At 41.3% G+C, this 18408-nt stretch overlaps 1 protein-coding gene and 1 pseudogene across 1 annotated transcript in view; both read right to left on the reverse strand.

Annotated features, from left to right (window-relative positions):
- Opcml (opioid binding protein/cell adhesion molecule-like) overlaps positions 1-18408 on the reverse strand; it is a 1175213-nt gene that overhangs the window by 961978 nt on the left and 194827 nt on the right. The window lies entirely within an intron of this gene.
- On the reverse strand, positions 4074-10014 carry LOC105980553 (annotated as a pseudogene).

Here is an 18408-nt window from a genome sequence, read left to right on the forward strand (position 1 = left end):
CATAAGATGGCTCTGTCACGCAGGAGTTCTGTTTGGGGACTTATACCAACCCACTAGTAGCTAAGAGGCTTGCTTCCGTCCCTGATGCCTTACTTTTACATTCAAATAAGCATAACTTCTATCCCCTTTTTTATGTCTCCCTTTTTTTTCAGTTCTTTATTTGGGAAAGAGAAAGATCCCAAGACCCCTAGACAGTATCAAACAGAAATGTTACACCACACATTGGCTAGTGCTAGCACCCAGGGATATGGAGACATTGCTGTCCAAACCTACCATCTTCTATTTCACTCCAACTCACACAGACAAGCTGGGGATATGCATCTGTCAGATAGGCACCCCTGTTTTACAGTCCTCACAAGGGTACCTGGTGACAAAATATCAATTATCACCTCCTCCTCTGAGAAGCAGAAGTTTGGGTTTCCAGAGACTCCTAGGAGCAGCTTGTGGCCTAGCCCATGCTAACACATAATGTAAAACACTCACTCCTACATGATGAAATCAATTACATCTTGGAATGAAACAAATCTGAATGCAAATGGTATATACAATAAAAGCATAGATATAATACAAATAGATGTTCCCAATTAATGTGTGCCACTGAAGAACTTCAAAAAACAACCACTAAATGGCTACGAAGGAAGGAAAGGCTTCAAGAGTGAGAAAAAAAAATTTGAGCCATGCCAAGGGCGCTGCTCAAAGTGTGAAAGTAATCCCATCTTTTCACGTGGGCTGAGGTATCTACCAGGCCTTGAAACAGGAAAAAAGAAAATCTGTAACAAGGGGTCTTGGCCTATAGATTACAGCGTGGATAAAGTCTTCCCACTTCCAACCCCAAGACTATGGGTTTGAGAGGAGGAAAAGGGGGCTCATACAGAGTAGATGCCGTGTCCACTTTCTAGCTCCCCTATATTTCACTTGTGGCCTTCACCCCAGTAGGGACACAAACAAAAGCAAACTAGCCTGGGTCTCTCTACTTCTTTAAAATGTTTATTGTTTGTTGTCCAGGCCTCTAAATCACTCAGAGGGCCACTTATTTGTTCTCTCAAGTTCTCTATTACCCCTGTGGGGGCTTGAGAGAGAGCTTTGAACTGAGAAAAAAAAATCCCTGGCAGTAATTAAATACAAAAGGCCTCCCAGTGCCTGTCTGTGCCTTCATTTTGGCAGTCTGAGCTAGCCGAGCAGAAGGGGGAAGATTTGATTTTAATCATACAGATTTCATATTTTATTTTGCTCATTAAAATTCCTGATAAGGATTTACTTCAGCATTTTGTGGCTCTTCCTGAGCATTTGAAGAGATTTTTTTTCTTTTTTCTTTTTCCTATATCACCCCCCCCGCCTCCCCCCGTCCCCCACACTCCTCCCCAACCTGCCCTTCCACCCCATGCTTTTTACTGAAAACATCTGGTTTCTGAGTTCCATGTCTGAAGACATTATCTCTATGTTAGTCAAATCTAAGGTTTCAGGCATCTCAGAGAGAGAGAGAGAGAGAACTAGGGATGGACTGGTATGATGTCTTTCCTGCAATGACACTAAGTCCAGCCAAGTGGACCGACCAGCTATCCAAGAAAATGGGGCTGGAATCCAGCTGGAGAAGAACCTTGCTTTCTGCAGTTTTCTACAACTTCCAAGAAAGTGAGGAAATCCAGATTTAAACAATACCTTGTTGCTTGAGAAGAGAGGAAATCTTTAGAAGGAATTCCCAGAAGCCTCCTCTGCTCTAGTCCATCATCATTGTAGGGCCTGAAGGGAAGGCTCAGCTCCATACTTTAACCCTGACTCCTTGACCTAGGTTAGGGTCTGTTTGCCCTCAGCTAGCCCTACTTTAGAAAGAAGCTGGGATGGTTTTATGTTTCAGTAGGGCACTAAATTCCAGCTTTCTTTTTCATAGACAATTGAATTTCAGTTTTGATATGTGCATTCAGGTAGATGGGTATGCATTTGATTTAGATAATTTGATAAATTATACAGAACTCTGGGCATTCACACACAGTGAGAGCAAAGGAGGATATTCTAGGGGGAGAAACAAAGGTAAAATGCTCATGTGTTTCTGATCATATAAAATAATATTTATTGAAGTAAAATAATTTATATAATTAAATCTAGTTTAAAAGATATATATAATATATGCAATATATCTATAATACTATGAATATAGATATGTATACAGATAGAGTTTTATAGATGTATAATAGCATATTGTATTTTGAATATCATATGGAGTTATATAGTATACATTATACATCTATAGAATATATTTGGCTAGTATATAATATTCTACACAGAAAAATACTATACATACTATATATGAACAGCATTGCATACTATAGACCACATCTATATAGAGACTAGCATGTAGTATTCTAAATATAATTCTATATCTTTTATGATATATACCTGATATCTATACCTCTCACATCCTAGGCTTTTTTTTTTGTCAGTTGTGGGGCCTGAACTCTGGGCCTGGGTGCCGTCCCTCAGCTCTTCAGCTCAAGGCAAGCACTCTACCACTTGAGCCACAATGCCACTTCTAGTTTTCTGAGTGGTTTATTGGAGATAAGAGTCTCATGGACTTTCCTGCCCAGGCTGACTTTGAACTGTGATCCTCAGATCTCAGCCTCCTGAGTAGCTAAGATGACAGGCATGAGACACCAGCGCCTGGCCTAAGTTTTCTTTTCTAGGAAAATGATTCGAATTTGTAAGTGTTATATTTACTATTCCAGATTCCAGAAACTTTGCCTGTGTCCTGCCTTCCAGGAAGTTGACGAGGACTCTGGGCAAGGAGAAGTGACAGAAGTCCAATTTCACCCTGAGCCAAGTCACCAGATCTCCTTCTTCAGGGAGATTTTAGTATAAAAAGTCCAATAAGTGCCAGATGAGGTGGCTCACCTCTGTAATCCTCGCTACTCAGGAGGCTGTGAGAGGAACAAGGTTTGAGGATAGCTCAGGGCAAAAAAAAAAAAAGAAAAACTTCACAAGCCACTCCATTTCAAACAATAGCTTGGAGTCATTACACATACTGTGGAAACTGTAAATAGGAGCATCTCTGTCTAAGCTGGCCAGAATTTTAAAAAGTGAGACTCTTTTTGAAATTAAACAGAATATAAAGGGCTAGAGACCAATCTACCTATGGAAGCCTTGAGGTCAAACCCTAGTACTGACTCCTCCCTGCCTCCCCCATAAAAAAGCAAAAAGAACCAGAAAGAAACAAGATTATAATTGTGTGTGTATTTATATATGTATATACATATGTAATATATTATTCACCTTACTTTACCTCAATTAAGGTACATAGGTGAATTTTCATTCTTTTAATAGGCAATAAACAGTAATGCAATTTAAGGTATCCTAGGAGTTCATTCTTGAGAAATCTGATCTAGTTGCTCCAGGCAGGCAGGAGGGAGGAAATGAGAGATGATATTCTGCCAAGATATGCAGCATCTTTTCCATGTTCGAAGTGTTCATATGGAGGAGAACTGTGAATTACAGAGAGAGCTGTCCTTAGCTGACCTCCACAGAACTCATCCGAGAAGACAGTGGGTCCCTTCTTTTTTGCTTTTCAGAGGGCTGTTCTGTGTCTTACTTGCATCTCTTGTGTCTCTCCATCTTTTGTATGCTAATGTAGTCTCTTCAAGAACAAACACTTGTCCCTCACAACGGAATGTGAGGCCTTGCTCTTCTCTGAATCCACTTCCTGCAATTTCTCTTTACTTAGCTGCAAATTTCCCTTCATTAAAATTAAGCCTCATTTCTTGCTCATCTTTTTCCTGTTTTCTTCAGCAAAACGGAGTGCAATTCTAAAGCCTGCTTTTCCTCGATGCTTTATTTTCTTGTCACTTTATCTTTAAAAATCTTCTTGCCCTCCCTAAACAAGTAAGAGATGTACTCCACCTTTTTATGTCCCCATTTAATGCAGGAAAGGAAAGAAAGAGAATAGAGAATAGTGTGTGTGTGTGTGTGTGTGTGTGTGTGTGTGTGTGTGTGTGTGTGTAAAAGGAAGGGACAGAAGTGTCAGCATTACTAGGTCTAGTATGTACTAGAAGGACCCACATTATATATTTGGATGAAGTTTCCACTTAGATTCTGGCATGACTAGTTATCCTAATTGCAAGGACAACGTGGCCTTCCATGTCCATCTGGAGTGTCGGCTGCTCAAAGAAATTCACCAGGGCCAGATTTCTAGACAGGGATGTTAGAGGAAAGGGCTGTGGGATTAGCCTTTGAGTCTCTAAGACAGTAGCTCCTATGCTCTGAGGATTCAGCCTCTTAAACAGAGCTACCTTCTTTATCTCTTTAAGATTCAATTCTCTTTCAAACAGGTTTTCACCTGACTTCTTCCTTAGAGACAAAGGATATGACAGCATTTCTATGAGCCTAAACCGAACACCAGATTCCTGGGTAGGTAGACACAGAACTGCCAATCAATCCTGACCAGCAGAGTCTAGGACCCCACCTGGTGAGGAGCTCCTACTTGGGGGTCCAGAAAAGGCCAAATCTACCACAAGCTAGAAATCAGGTCCACCAGGGCCCTGAACAAACAGGCCTGGGCTTTGAGTTATGATGTTCTCTCTTCCAGGGTATTAACCCTCACTGCCAGAGATACTTGTAGTCACATAGGGACAAAGCTTGAGAGAACTCTGTGGGGTTACGGGGTCTATTTTGACTATTGTTCAGCTTGCACTTCACATTCTTGATATTTCTACACTCTTTAAAGTACGTTTAAATGCTGAGAATTAGCTAGGGGTTTGGGGAAACTTACTTCTAAAGCCTAATTGAGTCCAATAGGAGAATGAGATAACAAACTTAGTATATTTTACAGATTAATAGATAAAATCAGAGTACAGTTTATACAGTACAATTCGTGGGATATGACAATACTGAAAACGTTGGCTTTTATTATGATGATGGTCAGATATGCACTGAATATTTAGTGTATATACTAGGTAGCTTCCTGAGTATTGAGGACACAGAGGGAAATAGGAAATGGTTTGTGGCCTTGACTGGCTCATAATCTAGAAAAAATGTTTTCATATGCCTAATTCAGAGGAGCAGACTTTTTGAAAAATCTTCCCTCTCTTTTGTAAAAAGACAACTGAAGTGCAAAGACAGCAATGAAACAGCTTTAAAAAATGACACAACTAAGTCAGGTACTAGTAGCTCATGCTACTCAGGAGGCTGACATATGAGAATCACAGTTTGATCCAAACCAGGCAAGTAAATCCATGAGACACTTTTATATCAAATTACCACCAAAAAACAAGAACAAAAATACCAAACCTCTGAATGTGGGGCTGTGGCACAGGTGTAGTCTAGATCAGGGTCCATCTTGGAACAGGGAGAAGGAAAGGAAGCACTTTCAAAATGAAGGAGACTTACTAAGTAGAATACACTAAGGTCAGAAGAAGGGAAGGGGAGAGAGAGACAGAGACAGAGAGAGACAGAGGGAGAGGCAGAGAGACAGAGACAGAGACAATGACAAAGACACAGAGACAGAGAAACAGAAACAGGGAAAGAGAAACAGCAGAATCTAGGAGAACCTAGTGACTAAGAATTAAGATCTGGACAAATCAAGGTCAAAGTTCATATATTGAACAAATACATGGCTTCAGAAAGGCCCTTAGAGTCTAAGATAGATAAGATTTCATTGTTTTGAAGTAGAAGCTAACATAAAACCCCATTCATAGGTTTTGGAGTAGAAAATGAGATAATAAATTGAAAAATCCCTATTGCCGAAATATAGTAAAAATGCAGTAAGCAGTAGATTAAAAGCAAACAAATTTTTCCTGTCTCAAGTTGTCACTTCTTCTGGCGTGAGAAGAGTGAGCTGAAAGGAAGGGCAGGTGGCTGCTGCTGTCAGAGGGTCTAATTTTAGTGACTGTCCTTGCTCTTAGCATCTCTTCTTCCTTACTTTCTCACACTTCCGTATGTTAGTACAAGATGTGAGGACTTGCCCTCTCCCTTTTGTGACATCTGAGGATTTTCCACACCCAGAAGTATTTAGCATTCTCCTGATGCTCAAGGCCAGCCTTCAATTTAGCAACACTACACCTGGGCTTAGACCTGGAGACCAACTGCGACTTCATTACAGAACCAGTGAGAAGCATCCAATTTTTAAGGTTGTTAACTTTGCAAGGGCAACAGAGAACCAAATGAATATATAATGAAGAATGGCCCATATGGGCATAGCATCTTATCATGGAAGCAAAGGACAGACAGACAGACAGACAGACAGACACACACACACACACACACACACACACACACACACACACACACACACACACACTTCATTCCAGGCCCTGGCAAGAAACTTTACAGAAGTAGAAATATTGCAGTAATAGGCATATTTAAATATGACAAGCAGGATATGAAATGTCACTAGCTTAAAAAAATTTCCTAAGGTGAGCAATGCTAAAACATCTGCCCACCATTCAGAGAGCATTTCTGAACACCTGTCACCTGTATACTACTCTCTGGGAGTCTTAACAATACAAAGACTCCCTCTGTTTCTGTAAGCAGCCACCCACTGACCCAGTCACCCGCCACACCACTACTGATAAATGTTTTATTAAAAGATGCCTGGTCTTCCAAGGCAGGAGAAATGATCACCATTGCCTGGGGAACCATGGATTCCTGCAGATGGTTTGTAGGGTCCACCTCCAGGGCCATGAGGACAACTGGGACTTCAACTTACTTGCCGTTAAGCCTGTGACATTTGCTATGCATTCTAAGCTATTTGGGAAAATCAGCAGCCACTTTAGTGCCTTTATTTGCTACTGCAGGAAGAAGCCTTACATATTCTACAGTCAATTGACTTTGGAAGTAAAAGCAAGACAGCCCTCATTTTTGCCAATTCTCATCCTTTACCTCAATATTCTACTTTTGCAGTGGTTTGCATGTCAAAGTGGCATCCACCTAGAACTCAAAGGAAGGAAATCTTTTTTTCTCAAAGAAGTCAAAGGAAATCTGGTTTCTATCCAGGACAAAACCTGGTACACAGAAATTCTAAAAGACATGATTTTGCAAACACAATGTCCAATGCCAGTGGCTAGCTACACAGGAAGCTGAGATCTGAGGATCATGATTTGAAGCCAACTCAGGCAGACAAATTCGAGAGCCTCTTATCTCTAATGAACAAGAAACACACTGAAAGTGGAGGTATGACTCTAGTAGTAGTGTGTGAAAAAATGCCAAGAAAGATCAGAAAGCCCAAATTCAAGACCTAGCATAGGTGCACATACATGCATCTACACGTGCGCATACACATGCGTGCACACACACACATAGAGCAATTTTGCAGACACCAAACCTATAAATAAAAAAGAGAGAATGTGAAAGCAACAGAAGAAGGTATAAACAGCCAGGCTGTATTTTAATATTGCCAAGTCACACCTTGTTCAGAAGCGATTACCAAATGAATGAACATTGCTTATCACATCCTTGTATTGTCCATGATGGGGGAAGCAGGCCTGGTTTCTTTGTCCCTCTTCCATCAACTTATTTTCTATTCTTCAGAATTGAAAGACATTGGCAGTTGTGAGTGGAAAGTGTATTTGTTTTCCTCCATTGAATGCAATTGTTTCAATGACAGCCTGTGAGTCCTGCAATCCTGCTGGCCTCAGACATTCCATTCATGTCTACTCTGATATTGAAAAAGCACAGGGCTTCACCTGCCACCAGCTCTTGCTAAAGCAGCCTCTGTCCCCAGTACCCTCGGTCCAGTTCTGATAACCTGCCCAGCTGGTGATGTCATATGAACTGAGGCAGGGGTGGGCCATTTTTGCCAGGAATACTGGGGCAATCGACAGAAGGAATTGAGACTGAAGGGCTGTGTCAGCTTGTGCTTGATACTTTTATCCAAATATCTCTTTATATATTTTTCTACAGAAAGGATCAATAGGGAAACCTTCCACCAATAGTCTTTCCAGCCAACTAGTAAGTGGCAGAGCTACTGTGTACAGGAATCTCAGGGAAAAGATCTGAAGGCAGGATTTACCACTTTGATGCAGTCTGAAATTGCTACAATGGGTTGAAAAGATGGAGAGAGGCTCCAAAAGGGCCTTATTCCCAGCCTGCTGGAAGGAAAACTAGTGTGTTCCCAACCATCTCTCCAGCTTGGAGCTTACTATACTGTCAAACATTAGACAGGTTCTGTTTCTTGGAAAAAGTTCTATTCAGCAAAGTAAGCCAGACCCAGAGAAACAAAGGTTGCCTAGTTTCCCTCATTTGTGGTCGCTAGAATATGTCTATAAATCTCTAAGTAGTTAAGCAAGGGGTTACACATGAATTAACTAAAGTATAATAGGCTCTACGGAGAGTGCAAATAGTATAATTCTTTAAAAGGTGTAAGACAAAGCCCAACAAAATAAGTACCAAGAAATGGGTACTTGCAAGCGGGGGAGAATGGGCTGAAGAAGAGAAGAAGGGGGAAAGAGGGGAGAACGTGGGTACAAATTCATTGTATATACCACAGAATTGAGAAATATAAGGGAAGTGGTGGGTCCAAGGGGGATGAAGATGTTGAAGTGGTGACACAGATTGTACCCAAAACCTGCTTCGTTAAGTGGCAAAAAATTCAATATATAACCTAAAATTAAGATAACTAAGGGAAAAGGTGGGTTGAGACAGGTGTGTGAGAATGTTGAAAGGGGTGACATTGATCATGATGCACTGTATTCATAAACATGGCAACTCTTTTGTCTAACTACTTAAAGATAATAAAAATATTCAATGAAGAGATCATCTTGGTCAGTGTATCAGCATCTGGCCTGACTGACCCAACACCTTGGGTCCCTCAGTAGCATCATAGTATCAGCATGGGAGGGGATGGAGATCTTCAAGGAGCTAGCTTGGCTCAAGAGATGGGTTCCAGACTCCTTTGCCAAATCAGCCTGAGCTTCTTTCCCCATCATCCTTGTTTCATTCTTCTCACTCACTTTCAAGAACTGAGTATAGCAGCTGGCAACAGATCCAATTTCTACACTACAACTTCCATTTTCTCTCACTGTAGGAAGTTACAGTGCTTCATGATAACCTATAATGCCCTCTCCATTTTGACTGGATGACCAATAGAAATACCTCTTCACTGAATATTTAATATGTGCTAGAGCATAGGCTCTTCATTTTAAAGATGGAAAACCCTGGGGTTTCGATGAGCGGTAGAACTGACAGCTAATAATACGGGGCTCATGATTAGAAAACATATAGTTGCTCCCCTCCCAATGGTCTGAGCCGCTAAATTCTGCTCTTGACAAGCCCTGGACATGGAGACTTGCTCACAGGCGCTCCCCAGCTCCCAATATTTTCACCTATCCCTTTCTTTGAGCCAAGGTGGTTCCACTTCACTTCTAGTCAGTCAAGCCTTCATATTGTCTTAATACAAAATAAAATGAGGTCTACCCTTTGCCTACTGCTGCCCCATTTTCCTCTTATGAAAAATCTTAGCCTCTCCTCCCAGGCTGGTTACAGTCAAGTTTATGTTGCTATGTTCTCTGCTGGATCCCTGCTGTTGGTTGTCTACATACTACTGTCTTGTGATATGAGACTATGCACTTTTTTGGGGGGGGAGGGGAAAGCCAGTGGTTTATTGATGAAAGCAATCTACAAGAGTCCACTGAAGTATGTGGACAAGATAAAATCCAAGCCCAGGCTTTATACTTCTCCTCAGACCCCTTAGGGGCAAACTTGTCCTGCAGCTTCTTCCACGTGGTGTCTTCTTCCCAGGTGTCTGAGGAAAGGATCAGCTTGTATTCTTCCACGGACAGGCCACTGAAACTGGTGTCTCTGGGGTGAGGACACTTGTAGTAGTTTAAATGGAGTTGTGCTAAACTCTCAGACATTTGATCACAGGCCTCAAACTCTTCAACCTGCGTGTTTTCTTTCCCTCCTCCTCTGCCCCCTCCCCCCCCAAAGGCCTATGCTACCCGCTGCTGCAGGAAAGTGCCGGCCTTGTTTGATCTCGTCCATGAGCCACTCTTCACAGAGCTTAAGGAAACACCGGTACTGGCTGGCCGCCATTTTGGGCCCCACTTGACCTGAGAATATGCACCTTTTAAGGAAAGTATCTTATATTGTTCGGTAGAACCCTTTCGATTCTAGAAACCTAAGAGAACCACCACCACTGCCACCCTCCCAAAAAATTGTCAACACAGGACTTGGCTCATAAGAATAGTTGAAGCCAACCTGGACAGGAAAGTCATGGAAACTGTTAGCTCCAATTAACCACCAGAAAACTGGAAGTAGCACTCTGGCTCAAAGTGGTAGAGCACTAGCCTGGAGCACAAAGAACTCAGGGACAACATTCAGTTCAAGCCCCACAACCAACCAACCAAAAAAAAAAGTTCAACCTTTAAGTACTACAAAAACTCTGTAAATAAAAATGAACTCACTGGGTGCAATCCATCTGCAGCTGACTGAACCCCATACACTACTGCTGCTGGAGAACTTTTAGTGCTCCCTTTAAGCCCAGAAAATGCCTATAAATACTGCTTCTGTCTATGGAGCATGGGACTTCCATACATTTCAATAAGACATCACCTTCCCTCTCATCCACTGGTCGATGAGTACATACAAATCATAAACTGGTCTTGAACTTCCATGCCTCCAGAGTATCATTGACTCTTTCGGTTATCTTGATGTGGACACTGCTGGCCAATGCCAACCATTCATGATGCACTACTCAGATACTTTGCTGCCTGCTTAGCACAGTTCAGGAATGATGGCTGAGTGGTAGGCTCTAGAGATTGTTCCGCCTTGGATTCATCTACAGTCTGAAAATCCTGTGTGATCCACCCACCTTCTCCTTTTTATTTTTTTAAATAGCTGATCTCTATATAACTATCTTAGCTTTGTAATTATGAGTGTGAATGTATGAGAAACTGAGACAAAGAGAGCAAGAGAAGTTGAAGTGTTTGGATATGAACATGTACAGTTCTAAGTGTGTGCTTCCTATGATGAAGAGTAAAATAATTGTGAAGTTCAAAGGCATTACCCTTGGAGATCCCTCAGTTTAGAACAGGCTTTTTCATTGGGGCACATTTTCTCCCTTGCATCCTTCCTTCCCATCTTTTCTGAATGTCAGAAATGTATTTCTAATACTTCCTATAAATGAATACTCTCCTGGCCTTCTCTCTGTATGTATTCCCTGAATAGCACTGACACCATTGGCTTATTATGCATCTATCTACCCACATTCCCTCTTTCCTACACTGGCAGAGTGTGAGCTCCACACTAGGTTCTCCTTTCCAACATTTTTCTGGATTCCCAATACCTAGTACTCAAAAAATAAACATTAATGCCAGGTGATGGTAGATCATTCCTGTAGTCCTAGTTACTCAAGGGGTTGAGATCGGAGAAACACAGAGCAAAACAAGACTGAGAAGAAAAGTTCATGAGACTTTTATTTCCAGCTAACCACCAAAAAGCTGCAACTGGGGCTGTGACTCAAGTAGGAGTGCTAGCCTTAAGCAAGAAAGCTAAGAGACAGTTCATAACTCAGTACACACACACACACACACACACACACACACAGAGAGTTTAATGAAAGTTGTCAGCACATTAATATCTAACAAGTAAATACAAGTAGGTCCCAAATCAAATTGTTTTAATCTGTCTGGAACCTCAGAATATGACCTTATCTCTGTGAATCTGTGTGTGTAAAGGAACCATATGGATGTGATTAGCAGTGTATTCCTGTTATTTCCAGATCTACCATCATATCCTTGAAGAAAGCAAGGATATCAAAAGGTCCCTTGACTTTCAAATGACTTGCAGATGACCTTGGCCTATGGTATTTCTCCTCTACCAGGAATCAGGATAAAAGCACAATGCTCTGCAGGAAGGCTCCTATCCCTACCTATTTCCTATAGGCATCTCTGATGACTTCCTTTGGTTTAATCAGAGGGAAAACTTTGTTCCCTTAAAATGTTTTTGAAATCTACTCCTGTGAACCCAAAGCAGGAATTAATAACATCGGGCTTGAAGAAGTTACGTTATTTCTTAGGATCCACAAAGGAAGATTCATCAGAAGGAAACATCGAGAATGTGTTTCTAGGGAAAGCAGGAAGATGGCTTTGAGGCTTCTGGATCATATTCCTTGGCTAGACATCCCAAGCTTCCCAAAGCATAAGAACAAATCACACACTTTACAGTTCTCCTTTTAAGTCCCCTTCCAGGCCTCTATCTGTCATACCCCCTAGAGCGAAGAGGAGAATGATTGCCCTAGAAAGAGCTATGTGTTTGATGCAAAGCATATGAGCAAACAGGGCAAAAATAGATCACATAGACTCACCTCATCATCACTGCACCTGTGTTTAAAAAACCCTGTCCTCCACTCATGGTTATACAATGCAATATGGTTGTGTTCGAATAGAATATGGATATCACTGGACTAGAAATTTTAAGCCATCTACTCCTACCTGTACATATGGCCGGAAAAATCCCTTCCAATTCACTGAAAGGCTTCTAAAGCAGAAAGATTGTCCAAGCTGATGAGGACCGAGTCTGCCTGCCACCCAAGTGTTGTTAGACACACAAACAAAGCCATGTGGAAGTCATCTTTGAGAGACGCTGGGAAGATGTGCGGGAGATGTATGGGACTGGCAGTGCGAGGAGAGAGGATGAAGGATGGCAGTTTAGAGGCAGGAGATGGCCCTGTGTTTACAATGCTAGAGACTTCAGGTTGCTCTCCAGTAGAGCTTGTCCTGCCCAGGATGGTGTTGGCTTCTAAAAAACACTATCTGATGTAAGAACCTGACACTCATGTTTTGCCTAAAGGAGGAATCACCTCAGTGGCAGGTTAGATTGTCATGGAGATATGCTGACAACTGCTCATTTTGGAGACTTGGGAACAAGAAATGATGGATTTCCAAACGCTGCTATTCCAAGTAGTCAATTAGTCTCCAATGAGGCTTGAATCTCAAGAGTAAAAGGGTAGTGATATGCTCCCTGGCATAGTTGCCCATCCATCCCTCTGGACTGTGTGACTCCATCATTAATGAGGTCCTCTTAGCTCTTCACAGGGTCCAAGCCATCCTTTAACTATGGGAATGACACCTGTCATCTTTCCATCTACCCATGTCAAGCCCAGTCAGTCTCATTTGATAAAAAACTTAAATTTTGTTAATTAAAAGCAATGGAAATCAATTAACCTTATCAGGCAACATGGTCTACTGAAACAGAGCCAAGTCTGATACTGCAATTTCTTTGTGGCTGAGATCACAGATACAGCTGAGTGGTTTGACTTCACAATGGTAGCTTTCCCCTCCTGGAAGAAAGAGGGAATTTTCTCCTTTAGGTTCAGCGCAGAAGCTAAACTATTTCGTAGCCAGATTATTTACTTCAAAATAATGAGAATTCAGACTAAATGTCACTAACATCTCAAGGTCTAATTAATTTATTTTCAGCTGTCCTAGACCTGCAATGAAATGAACAAAAGCCATGAACATCTAAAATGAAAATAATTTTCCAAATGGAAGTCAGGAGCTGATGGCTCAGACTTGTAATCCTAGCTATTGAGATCTGAAGATCATTGTTCAAAGCCAGCTTGGGCAGACAAATCTAAGAGATTCTTGTTTCCAACTAAGCAGCAAAAAGACAGAAGTGGAGGTTCAAGTGGTATAGCATCAACCTTGAGCAAAAGAACTAAGGAAGATCACAAGGCTCTGAATTGTAGCCCTACTATTGGCATAAACAAACAAATAGAAAAGAAAAATCCTTACTTATTCAAATAGAATAAAGAAGGCTTGATAGGGGGTAATTGGTAGTAGGGTTCTCCCTTTTTCGTCAACCTATACTATGTCAGTTCAACACAGCTTGAAAAACCCATTACTTACATAAATATCTCTGTGGAATTTAAATACTTATTATTTCACTTAAAAATTCTAAACCAGGAGTTGTTAGCTCACACTTGTAATCCTAGCTACTTAGAAATCAGAAAGCGGAGGACTGTGTTCAAAGCAAGCTTGGACAGAAAAGTCTGTGAGACTCTTATTCCCAACTATCAAAAAGTCAGAAGTGGAGCTGTGGCTAAAGTGGTAGAGTGCCAGCCTTGAGTGATAAAGCCATGAAGAATGTAATGAGGCTCTGAGTTCAAATCCCACAGTACCTGCACCCAAAAATAAACAAATAAAATAGAAGTCTGCAAAGACTAGCATTTCCTAACAAAGTTCCTACCATTTTTTCAGCTTATTCTGAACTTCTTGCTAAAATGTTTGTGGTGAGATGTTTACAGCCTCCATGAGAAAGATTAAACCCAGGAAAGAAGCACATAAAAGGTGAGCGGCAGATCTTTGGCTGTGTCTGCTGAATGTCCTATCCCTCATGCAGTACCCCTGGATGAATACCCTGTCCCCATCTAAACCTAGCTGCTCTCCTCGATATCCCTGGCTCAGGTGGAGAACCAAGACTGGATCCATCCATGCTAGGTTATGATTCTTCTGCTGAAAGATGGCAGCAAACGGTGACTGCACAAGCAGACATTCTTTTTCCAGCCCCGGAGCTAATTTCTCTTAATCTGAGAGAACTGCATTAGGCATGGCCGAATCCTAACTTGCTCTTCTCTGCCTCAGGTCCAGAGAGGCATCTTTCTTTTATTTTTTTATGTTTCCTGTGTTGGTCCCAGGGCTGGAACTCAGAGTGTGGGTGCTGGCCCTGAGCTTGTTTTGTTCAAGGCTACCATTCTACCACTTGAACCACAGCCCCACTTTCAGCTTTTTGGTGATTACTTGGAAACAAGAGTCTCACAGACTTTCTTGCCTGGGCTAGCTTTGAACTGTGACCCTCAAATCTCTGCCTTCTGAGTAAAATGAGAACCATTGGTGCCCAGCTAAAGAGGCACCTTTCTTTAACACACTTAGAACATTTACTTGCTACTTAGGTCCCAACAGAATGGAACATTCCACCCTGTTTCATTCTGATTTTCAAGTATCCCTCTTCTCATCCATTGCACAATATTGCTGTCCCCTCCCCTCCCCAGGGGTAAGGATCCTTTATCTGCGAAGGGCCATTTGGATGTTTATAGCATAGTTTTCAGGCCATACATTCAGTGCCAGCCCTGGCAAAAAGAGCTTCAAAACTTCATCTTCAATTAACCAACCAAAGTCCATGCTGATGGTATGGCTCAAGTGATAGAGGGCCAGCCAAGCAAGTGTAAAGCCTTTAGTTCAAATGTCAGGTACTGTAGAAAGAAAGAAAAGGAAGAAAGAAAGAAAGAAAGAAAGAAAGAAAGAAAGAAAGAAAGAAAGAAAGAAAGAAAGAAAGAAAGAAAGAAAGAAAGAAAGAAAGAAAGACAGAAGGAAAGACAGACAGAAAGAAAGAAAGAAAGAAAGAAAGAGAAAGAAAGAAAGAAAGAAAGAAAGAAAGAAAGAAAGAAAGAAAGAAAGAAAGAAAGAAAGAAAGAAAAAAAGAAAGGGAAGAAAGAAAGAAAGGAAGAAAGGAAGGAAGGAAGGAAGGAAGAAATAGAGACAGAAAGACAGAAGGAAAGACAGACAGAAAGAAAGAAAGAAAGAAAGAGGGAGGGAGGGAGGGAGGAAGAGAGAGAGAAAGAGAGGAAAGAAGAAAGTAAGGAGGAAAGGAGAGAAAGAGAAAGGAAAGAAGGAAGGAAGGAGGGAGGAAGGAAGGAAAGAAGGGAAGAAGGAAAGAAGGAAGGGACAAGAAAGAACAAGAAAAAGGCAAAGAAAAAGAAAAGAATCCTCATCTTTTTCTTCTTTGTGAAAGCTCCACCTCAAAGTGATCCTTGGGGTACTAGAAAGGTGAATCAGTAGTAGAGTGCTTGCCTTGCACGCATGAGGGCCTGGGTTCAATTCCTCAGCACCACAAAAGCAGAAAAAGAGCCGGAAGTGATGCTGTGGCTCAAATGGTAGAGTGCTAGCCTTGAGCTGAAGAGCTCAGGGACAGTGCCCAGGCCCAGAGCTCAGGCCCCTCCCCCCAAAAAAATAATGATTCTTGGTATATGAGTATTTATAATAAAAAGTGAGTTTTCTTATTGTTTTTCTTGTCATTTGCTTTAATGTTAGTATAGAAGATAAGATCTACTATCTAGAGACAGCAATGATAGCTCTATTCATGACAAATATTCAATAGATGTCTTTAATCCAGATCTTGGTGACTGGATATGTGTCTTCTTGATGGTATTCCATGCCTGTCTTTTGCTACTCTTAGATACTGAGAACAGAGATGGGGACAGGCCAGAGATGTCCTTGATAGTCATTCCTAAAGGATTGTACTCCTGTGCTTTTTGCTTTATTTATTTATTTTATTGTCATTTGAGAGACATAAACTCAGGACCTGGGCACTGGCCCACAGCCCTGGCTCCACTTCCAATTTTTAGGTGGCTAATTGGAAATAAGCATCCCATAGCTTTTCTTGCCTGAGCTGGTTTGAACCATCATCCTCAGATCTCAGTCTTCTGAGTAGCTAGGAATACAGGTGTGAGCCATTATAGTCCAGCCCTGTGTTGTTGTTTGTTATCAGCATACATGATTCCTGACACCTGTCTTGAAAAATCATCATAGTTGTCACACAAGCCATAAGGGAGCCCACCTACTCTAATAATACAGTGGCCTCAGATAGCATCTCTCATTACTGGAGACAACAAGGTTTCAAGATGTGTTGTGGTCACCTAAACATCATGTCTGTCTGCGAATTTGGGGGTTTTATATGGTACATGACCTTTCCAGATTGGAAGAGCTGGGTAAGAAAGTAGTTTTCAATGGATGTTCAAAAGGTAGAAATATGAAATTACTTTTAAAATGGGCCAAGGGATAGTGAGCACTGTGAGTCACTCCTGCAATCTGAGGTATCCAAGATGCTGAGATTTGGAGGATTACAATTTGAAGCCAGTCCAAGTATAGGCAGGAGACTCCTTAACCAACAGCTAGGCACAGTAGCACGTGCTTGCCATTCTAGCTTTTGAGGAAGCTGAGTTTGAGAGGGTTATGGTTTTAGACCAACATGGACAGAAAAGTCTTCAAAATTTAATTTCAACCAAAAGAAGTTGGACGTGGTGGGTACCTGTCATCCCAGCCTAAAATAAGTAGGTTATGGTCCAGGAGAGTGCCTGAGCAGGAAATGAGATCCTGTCTCAAAATGACAGCCAGTCAGAAAAGGATTGGAGGAATGGCTCATTGGTAGAGCACCTGCCTAGCAAGCTCCAGGTCTTGAATTCAAAATCATGTACCACACACACAAATATGTGCATGCACGCACGTGCGCTCACACATACACACACACACACACACACACATACACACACAAACTAGATGCATTTGGAAAATCCTGAATTAAGCTAAATTAACTACATTTATTTATTGTTCTTGATATGAATCATTCATCACTAAGAATATATGTACTATGCTTATTTCCCAAATTCATATGTCTTGCCATTTATTCTATATAGTGAACCATGGTATAATAGTAATCTTCCAGAACCACTTAGTTCAGCCTTTGATAAAAGGTTTGATTCCCCTCCACAGCATAAATTTGGAGGTCAGTAATTTTTTTCCTCTGTTGAGCATTGCTTTTGGAGAACTTGCTGCTGTGCTCTTTTTCTACTACTGGGTTCCATCCCACACCAAACCATGGTGTGCTTTTTTGTCCTTTAAAAAAAAAGTTTTTAAGTAGTTGTGCTAAGGAGTTGCTTTCAACAAAGCAGTTTATGAATACATCTTGATCCATGTCACCCTTTCATCATTAAACTTTCAGATTTGCCCTCTAGGATTATGGAGATCAAATCTCATCCATCTTCAAATCTATGAAGAAAGGACTTGTGGTTCTTCTAATACTATCCTCCTGGCCAAAATCCACCCAAGATTTAGGGATTGCTCTACAGCATTTCCCACTCCAAAACATTCTAATCCCTCTGCTTAACCCTCTTTGGTGATCAATAGACCTCATATGGTTGAGGAGCTGAGCAAACCCCAGCTGTCTAGGTCTTGTCTGACCAACATAACCCACAACATGACTATTCTTTTCTTATCTCTGGATGGATACAAGTGTACCAGCCAGAAGCCAAGAAATTTACATAGGATAACCTAGAATTGCATTTGCTATAAAATATAGCTTGATTCTGCATTAAGGTTATTAGGCAACTCCAGATAGGAGAAGGCTGATTATCTCTAAGAGAATGATAGTTTGAGTGGTAAGACCTGGATGATTTGATGTGAGCTGTTTTAGCAAACTATATTATATTGAATTATGTTGTATTATACTATATAATATGTTATATAATATCATATTATAGTTCCCTGAGCTGCAATGGACCTTAGTTATCAACATCTCATTGTTCCTGCCCTAGAAGTCAGAGAGCTTACAGTGTGTTTGCAGGTTGGGGTTAGGTCAATTCTCCCCACTCTCCCTCCCACCCCAACTAGGAAAGCAGCCCTGAATACCAACCAGGATGCTGAAGAGTCAGCC

Source organism: Dipodomys ordii, unplaced genomic scaffold (genome assembly GCF_000151885.1).
Source record: "Dipodomys ordii isolate 6190 unplaced genomic scaffold, Dord_2.0 Scaffold10, whole genome shotgun sequence".
In the NCBI taxonomy this organism is placed as follows: domain Eukaryota; kingdom Metazoa; phylum Chordata; class Mammalia; order Rodentia; family Heteromyidae; genus Dipodomys; species Dipodomys ordii.